The sequence below is a fragment of the Chiloscyllium plagiosum genome, chromosome 43 (genome assembly GCF_004010195.1).
Source record: "Chiloscyllium plagiosum isolate BGI_BamShark_2017 chromosome 43, ASM401019v2, whole genome shotgun sequence".
In the NCBI taxonomy this organism is placed as follows: Eukaryota; Metazoa; Chordata; class Chondrichthyes; order Orectolobiformes; family Hemiscylliidae; genus Chiloscyllium; species Chiloscyllium plagiosum.
Window position 1 is genome coordinate 618,348 of NC_057752.1, and position 8,368 is coordinate 626,715.

The 8,368-nt window shown below is 39.4% G+C and overlaps 1 protein-coding gene across 2 annotated transcripts in view; it reads left to right on the top strand.

Moving 5' to 3' along the window:
* cdk4 (cyclin-dependent kinase 4) overlaps nt 1-8,368 on the top strand; it is a 66,560-nt gene that overhangs the window by 40,588 nt on the left and 17,604 nt on the right. The window lies entirely within an intron of this gene.

Sequence of the window (8,368 nt, forward strand, 5' to 3'; positions counted from 1 at the left end):
GTAATCTGAGGTAACCCTCTTCGCTGTCCACTACACCTCCAATTTTGGTGTCACCTGCAAACTTACTAACTGTACCTCTTATGCTCGCATCCAAATCATTTATATAAATGACATAAAGTAGAGGGCCCAGCACCAACACTTGAGGCACTCCATTGGTCACAGGCCTCCAGTCTGAAAAACAACCCTCCACCACCACTCTGTCTTCTACCTTTGAGCCAGTTCTGTACCCAAATGGCTAGTTCTCCCTGTATTCCATGAGATCTAACCTTGCTAACCAGTCTCCCATGGGGAACCTTGTTGAACGCCTTACTGAGTCCATATAGATCACATCTACCACTCTGCCCTCATCAATCTTCTTTGTTACTTCTTTAAAAAACTCAAATCAAGTTTGTGAGACATGATTTCCCACGCACAAAGCTATGTTGACTATCCCTAATCAGTCCTTGCCTTTCCAAATACATGTGTCCCTCAGGAATCCCTCCAACAACTTGCCCACCACAGACATCAGGCTCACTGGTCTATAGTTCCCTGACTTGTCCTTACAACCCTTCTTAAACAGTGGTACCACGTTAGCCAACCTCCAGGATTCCAGCACCTCACTTGTATCGATGAAAGAAAATGTCGGCAAGAGGCCCAGCAATCACTTCTCTAGCTTCCCACAGATTCTCTGGTACACCTGATCAGGTCCTGGGGATTTATCCACCTTTACGCATTCAAGACATCCTGCACTTCCTCCTCTGTGATCTGGACATTTTGCATCCTACACTGACTTTTCAAATGAGCATTATTACTTTGTGCCAATGTCTTCCTTTCTCTTTATTTCTATGTAAATAATCATCCAATGCCCTTTTTAATGCCCCAATTGAACTTGCCTCCATCACAGGCAGTGCATTCCATACCCTTATACTTGGGGGGGGGGGGGGGAGGAGGAGAAGAGAGGAGAGAAATAACTGTTCTCTCATTTGCCCCTTTTTGCAAATCACTAAATCTAGTGACTCTTGTTCCTTTCACGAACAGTTTCTCCCTCAAAAATAAAACAAATTACTGGAGAAACTCGAGAGGTCCAGGCAGCATCTATTGAGAGAAAACATAGCTACTTTCAATTTAGTTAACTAACAAACGTATATGCTGATGATGGAGGGAAAAGGGGTGAGTAAATCTGTGGAGAGGAGAAGAAATAGGATAACTAGATCAAAGGTTTGTTGGTAGTTAGCCAGAAGTGAAGCTTTTAAACAAATTGTGGATGCTGGAAATCCGAAACAAAAATAGAAAATGCTGGGAAAAAACTCTTCCGTTCTCCCAGTTTTGCCATCTCCACTGCATCTGTTCTGATGATTCCAGCTTCTGCAAGGGGGTCTCTGAAGTCTCCACCTTCTTCCTCAATCAAGTATTCCCCACCACTATTGTTGATGGAGGCCCTCATCTGCAGTTTAGCCCTTGCCCCTTCTCTTCCCTCCCACAACAGAAATAGGGGCGCCATGGTTTTCACTTGCTTACCACTTCACTGGCATCCACATCCAAAGCATTATTAACTGTCATATCCACCATCTCCAGGGATGCCACCACCAGAGACCTATCCCTCTCCCCTTCTCCAGGGATTTCTGTTAGTTTCAGATTGCCAGCATTTGCAGTTCTATAAAATAGAAATTTCTCCTTTTTGCCTTTAGCCTGTTCAAACTTTTGAAAACCTATTAAATCTCCTGTCAGCTGCCTCCTCTCCAAAGAGAGCAGCTGGAATTTCTTCAATCTATCCTCAGCTTGAGACCGTTCTTGTAAACCACTTCTGTGTATACTCCTATAATGTGGCACCCAGAATGATATACAATATGCTAGGAAGGACTCCTCTTCAAGAAAGTTGGGTGTCAAATGTGCTTGTGTTCAAGTCAAAGGTTTACTGCACACAGATGTCATGTTGTAAAAGAAAAGCTTGATTTTGTAATACAAGCTAGATGACTGTCCAAAACCATGTCAATAAGTAGAGAGATGGTATTCATTATTTTCTGTTCTATTATGTTAATTATTCAGCACATTAAACTGATATCAATGCAGCCTTAAGTTGTGATCAGTGACACTGTTTGGGATTAGCTGAATTTACATGCCACTTACTTCAAGGTTTGTGTTGCCTTCCGTTTCCGTGCCTAAGGAGTGCATCATTGAGCTTTTCCCCCTACCAATTTAATAGTAATTCAGGAATATAACCAACCTGTGTCCACAGTTCTGAATGCCTAGTGCCACTAAATAGTTACAGAAGGAGCCAGTCATTGTCCTCTTCTAATACTTGGCTTGTTTCTCATTGCAATCCTGTTATATTTCAAACTATTAATCCTGAGCACTCATTTTAGTGCTTCCAAGTACCTTAGTTGGTCAGTGCTACTCTGAGCTACTGTTAGTCCCAAATGTTGCTGCTCAGCCAAAAAGAGGGGGAAAGCATAGTACTTTAGACTTTCTTCCTAGGGTGACTTTTTTTTTGTTTCTCTTGCGGTTTTCTTTTGGCCTTGCCTTTTCCTCCTCTTCCATCTGGCAATTGTGCTTAGTGGCACTATAAATACTTACTTGTATTTATATAGCACTTGTGATAGGATGATAATATTCGAGGAGTCCGATTTGCTGCGGTAGCATAGACGTTTTACCTGTCATACACTAAAGCTGTAGCTAGGAAGTAAATGATGCAACGTTCACCATCAGTGGACTGATCAGACATCTCTCCTTACTGCCTACAATTGGCATTTGTTGGAAGAGTTTGCATATTGATAATCAACCTGTTTAGTGAAGTTAAGAGTACACCTTTCGTTTTTAAGCCCTGGAATGGAACTTGTACCTGGAGCTTCTTCAAAGACAGGGCTGCTACCCCTGTGGGACAAGACTTCATATTAAGTACTATACATAGCAGAAATAAAATGCACTTTAGCATATTCAAATCTCATTGACCATTATCATTTTGACATCAAAGAGCTGCCATGTTGCAATCATATTCAACCACCTATGATCTTCTCTATTACACTTTGTAGACTTTTAAAACAATTATTCTCATTGTATCCAGCCACCTCTGATTGGCCAGACATACTGGATTGGTGGCATGTGTTGGAACACATACTGTGTACGTGGTCGATGTTAACATGGAAGGCAGGAGAAAGTGATAATGGCACAAAGGAAATGTGATCAGGCCAAGTAATGAAAGAATACAGGTCCAGTAGAAGGTGCACTGGGAAAAGCAGAGTCTACATCATCTGCTCTCAAAGTAAAAAGGTTATGCCTGAAATATGACAATGTTGAATTCAGAAGGCTGTGATAAAAGTTAATCTTGCACTTCTGAAGAAAGAGTAACTGCTCCACTTGCACTGGGGAAAATTGCCCTCGGTGAAGAACAGTAACCCAATTGAGAATTTACAAATATGGTAATTATGGTTCCCAATGTTACATGTACATTTAAGCCTGAGGACTGGTACAGGGTGGAAGTATGCACTAGCCTACAGTAGATTGAATTCAAAAGCCATATAAATAAATTGGAGAGAAAAACTGAATTTTTTTCCAGTATTACCATTTGTGCATTCAAGTGTTTGGATTAGTGGAGAGTTGCAGTTAATATTTTTCAAGACTTATTTAGCTGTATGTTTGTAGGGGAGGAGAGTGGGAGTGGGGGAGAGAAAAGAGGGAAGAGAAACATAGGAAACCTGTGCACATTTACATTTCTGGATGCAAGTTGCCTGCTTCTGGAATGAAGTTAGCTTATACAGCCTTTGTTCACACTGAACATGGGCTTTCTTGGTTAGTCAAACATTTTTGGTTTAATGTGGTTTTTCAGTTTCCCTTTTAGAGAATGGGAGACTGACGAGTCAGCACCCACTTCCTGCCATTTACCATAGAATGCAACTTTACCAATCTGTTTCATTAGAAGAGAAATAAAATATAACATTAGCATCACTTTGTAACAAAACAGCTTTACCATGAAACTGGAGCATCATATACACCAATTAAAGCATGTTTAGCGATAATTGTGAAGTGTATTTCTTAGAACTTCTAGCAGAACTAGATACTCCTGTTTATTTCTAATCTTGTTTTCTATTTTAATAGCAAGCTTCCTTGAACTTCCTCGTCAGAGTTTAATTGAACCATAATCTAATCTCATGTTTTCCTTCTTGCTGGGACTCCTTCAAAACATTCCCATGGGAAGATTCCAGCTTTGGTTTACACCTCACAACGCAAGTAGGGTAAAGAACTCTGAATTTGTACTTTTGTTAGGTAAAAACAAGGACTGCAGATGCTGGAAACCAGATTCTAGATTAGAGTAGTGCTGGAAAAGCAGCAGTTCAGGCAGCAACTGAGGAGCAGGAAAATTTACGTTTTGGGCAAAAGCCCTTCATCAGGAATACAGGCAGAGTGCCTGCAGGGTGGAGAGATAAATGAGGAGGGTGGGGGTGAAGGTGATAGGTCAGAGAGGAGGGTGGAGTGGATAGGTGGAAAGGAAGGTTCTTCCTCCAGGCGTCTGGTGGTGAGGGAGCGGCGGTGAAGAAGGCCCAGGACCTCCGTGTCCTCGGCAGAGTGGGAGGGGGAGTTGAAATGTTGGGCCACAGGGCAGTGTTGTTGATTGGTGCGGGTGTCCTAGAGATGTTCCCTAAAGCGCTCTGCTAGAGCTCGTTACCCCACGTTGTGATAATGCTAATTGCTACATTTTTTTTATTATTATTGGTGAATTAAAGCATTTCTTGCAGAAATATCTTTCCTCAATTTTATACAATAAAACATTGTCATTTACCTGGTGATCCTGTAAAATCCAGATTATGCTGAAATAGCAAACCAGACTTTCATTGATTAGAATCTACCCAAGAGTTTCCCTTAAGGGCTTTATAGTTTGCCACTATTATTTAAAATAAAAGAGAGTTGTCCATATTTCAGAAAGACTTATTCAGGTTGTTGGTACCATTACAAATTTTGCAATGAACAATATGTAATATTTTAAATTCAAAGACAAAGGACAAGGCCAGAGGAGTTCCACTACCAAGAGATTTCAGCCACCAAGGTACCATACACATTTGATCCTGCCCACTTTTCCAGAAGCACTGGGCCAGAATTCGACGGACATAGCAAGATTCACATTTTCCTGTTTGAGAACCTCTAGCCTGGCACATACTAGGTCTACTAACTAGACAGCCTAAACTTCAAGTTGCCTCCACTTTCTAAATCCACTTTTACTGCAGCCCACACCATGCCAACTTATTGCCAACATAAAAAAAAAGTCAGGACATCATTTAAATGATTTACTCATGGAATGAGAGTGTCATTGGTTAGTCCAACATTTATTGCCCAGAGTCAGCCAAACCTAGTAGAGATGGCCGATTTTCTTCCCCAAAGAAAGGACAATTGTTGTTAAAAACCATCTGGTTCACAATCAACAGCAGTTCCATGGTCACCATCAGGCTATTTTTTTTTTATTGAATTAAGAACTCCATCTCTTTCATGCCTTTTTGCTGGATTCTCTCCAGCATTCAAGTGCATTCAATTAAAATCAGTACACGGAACTGTAAGTTCACTGTGGTGATGAGCCCAAAGTGCCATGAGCAAAGTTTGCTTGAATCGCAAACACATTGCTAAAGCTCAATTTAACGTGGAAAACCATTAAGAAATAGACAGCCCAGCTCTACGAATGGGGCAGATATAGACTTGATTCCCACATCAGCGTACATTTGAGTCTCAAGTAAACACCTCTTTCCTTAGTTTCACTTTGAAACTTTTCTATTCAAATCTTAAAAAAAAATTAACTTAGCAATGTATAGTGAACATTTAGCGGAGGTGCAAGCTCAGTTTCAGAAAATAGTCTGACAACAGTGAACTGTTCAAAGAATTTAATGTATAATTTCATGACTAAAACAGTACAGAATACCCATGAAGATACAGAATATTTCATGCAATTTGTACACAACATCCTGAATAAAGGATTAGCAATTATTCCAAGTTTGGCTTAATTTAAGTGATTTATTGCCAATCTCTAGGTGCACTGGATAATGGTGGCCTGCCTTCTTGAACTGCTGCATGTAGCACCATGTGTTGAGGTTAGCCACAGCCAAGATCAAAGTATTAGAGGCCTGATCAAGGAATGTAGGTTTCTGTCCTTAAGACATTAGTGAACCATTTAAAAAAAAACTCAGTCTGATATCTTTGCACTCACGTTTACTGGAGGTCTTTTAAAATAAAAAGCTAAATTCAGATTCTCTACAACTATTATGGTGCGATTATTAGCCCAAGCTTCAAGATTACCAATTCAGTTACATAACTGCTACATTACTGTAACGATTACTGAATGTATAAGTAAATTAAGGGAGTATTAACATTTTCTTCCATAAAATTAAACAAAGAACATTTAAATAACTTGGTAAGAGGCCAATTAGGTAATTTCTAAACAGCATGTACGAATGTATACTCCACATCCATCATCACACATTATTTCAAACTTTTAATCCATGAGAGAATCCACTTTACAAACAGTTTAGCTGCCTCAGTGAAAAGGAAAATTGAAAACATTCACCAAGGTGTTTATTTTTAACCAAAAAAAAACTAATAGAATTAAAGCTTACCTATGTTAATTGAAGGGATTTAGAAATGTTAAGTTTGGCAATTGCATTTCTCTAGTTGTGTGTCGATACTGTTCACATAAATTGGTGGCATATCATAAAAGAGGTGTAGGCAACGGACATTTCTCAACCAGGATTTTGGATGAGGTGATCATATTTATTAGCTTGGTTAAAGTACAATATAGAATCCCTATAATACTGATGCTGCAATTTGTTCATAACTCAAGAAGAGTCCTCCATCACCTTGCATTCTAATTTGGTACGGAGCATTGGTCTTTACTACAGGAAAAGCAGAAATGTGGGCTTAACTTTCAGCACTGTGATCCTGGATATACAAAATCAGACATGGTTCCAACACATCTTTAGAATGCTTCTTTAAACAATTAGGAAGAACAACAAAAGACTGGAAGTATTATGGTACATCACATTACAGCGGTATTGACTTAACTATTTTAAACACCAAAGCCAGACAATTATATGGATTAGTCTTATGACAGGTAGTTTGAACCAAGTCTTAGGCAAAAAAAAGCTTTTGACTCTTCAATATTTTTCTCCCTCCTACTCACCCTGACCCTAATTCAAAGGCATTCTGCTGAATTGTAGTTGCCAGATAGGGTGGAGCTACAAATCTAATGACTATCCCATAGGAAGTCGGAAGAGTAGCGCAACTCCCAGACTGGGCAGAATGTCAATCATGCCCCTTGCCATTGCCTAGAGTAAAGTGGAAACTTAGCTTCTGTTTTAATGTGCAGCCAAAGACATGGAACTTGTGTACAAACAAAACTTCAGCAAACATGTTCACTTCCAAAGTTGCAGCAATACGGAAGATAGGCATCTACTGAGAATTTGAAATCAGTACAGCTCCACCTCCTCATTCTGCTATTGCAAATTAAAATAAAAATTAAAACCAAGTTTAAACTCTGATAAAGGGATCCTTGTAAAATTAAAAAGGCGTGATCAATTAAAACATTTATTTAAAAAGGAGTTTCTCTCCTGCCCCCAATTAGCAAGTCTAAAATCTGGGTAAACATTAATAGTAGCTGTAATGATGCATTATTACCCTGACATATAACTATATCATAAACAAACAGCATGTTCTGGACAAATTTTTAAAAATTGTATCAACATTTTGCACATTTTTCAAGTTCTGGTTCTTATACTCAAACATTGTCACACAACCAGGGACTTCACATCAAGGACGAAGCGTACAGTTAGTACAACCCAAACGTCACAATCTCATCAGCAGTGGCATCATGATAATTCAAAGAGAGTCTGGCTAGTTTGCTCCATCCCATCATGCATTAGTGAAGGTAAGCAGACAATCCTCTTCTGTCTTCCATATACATATGAGCTTTGATGAAAATAATCCCTGGGAAAATTTTTTTGACTAGCAGCTAGAGGATACAATGGTCATGACAGTGCAGAGAAAAGGTGAAAGTTCTACAAAAAGGCACTAGGGTTTGCTCGAGGGTCTTTCTGGTTCCTAAAACGCATTGCTAGCCAAACTCCAAGGATCTGGGGTTGGGGGAACAAAGAAGGAACATTAGTGTACTGATATCTTCCACCTACCTTTCATTCTTGCTGACTGGCATGTTAAATCAAAACACAAATAATACACTGAATATTGATGTCAGAAGACAATATTGGAGAAAGCATACACAAAGAACAATTAACAACCAACAGCAATTATTTCACAGTAAACAGATTACTGGGTTCAGATCATATCAAAGTTTAAACACCAATCAATCACCCACAGCTTGAAAATGAGAAGTTAGAGAACCTATAATTCAGTTATTTTTGCA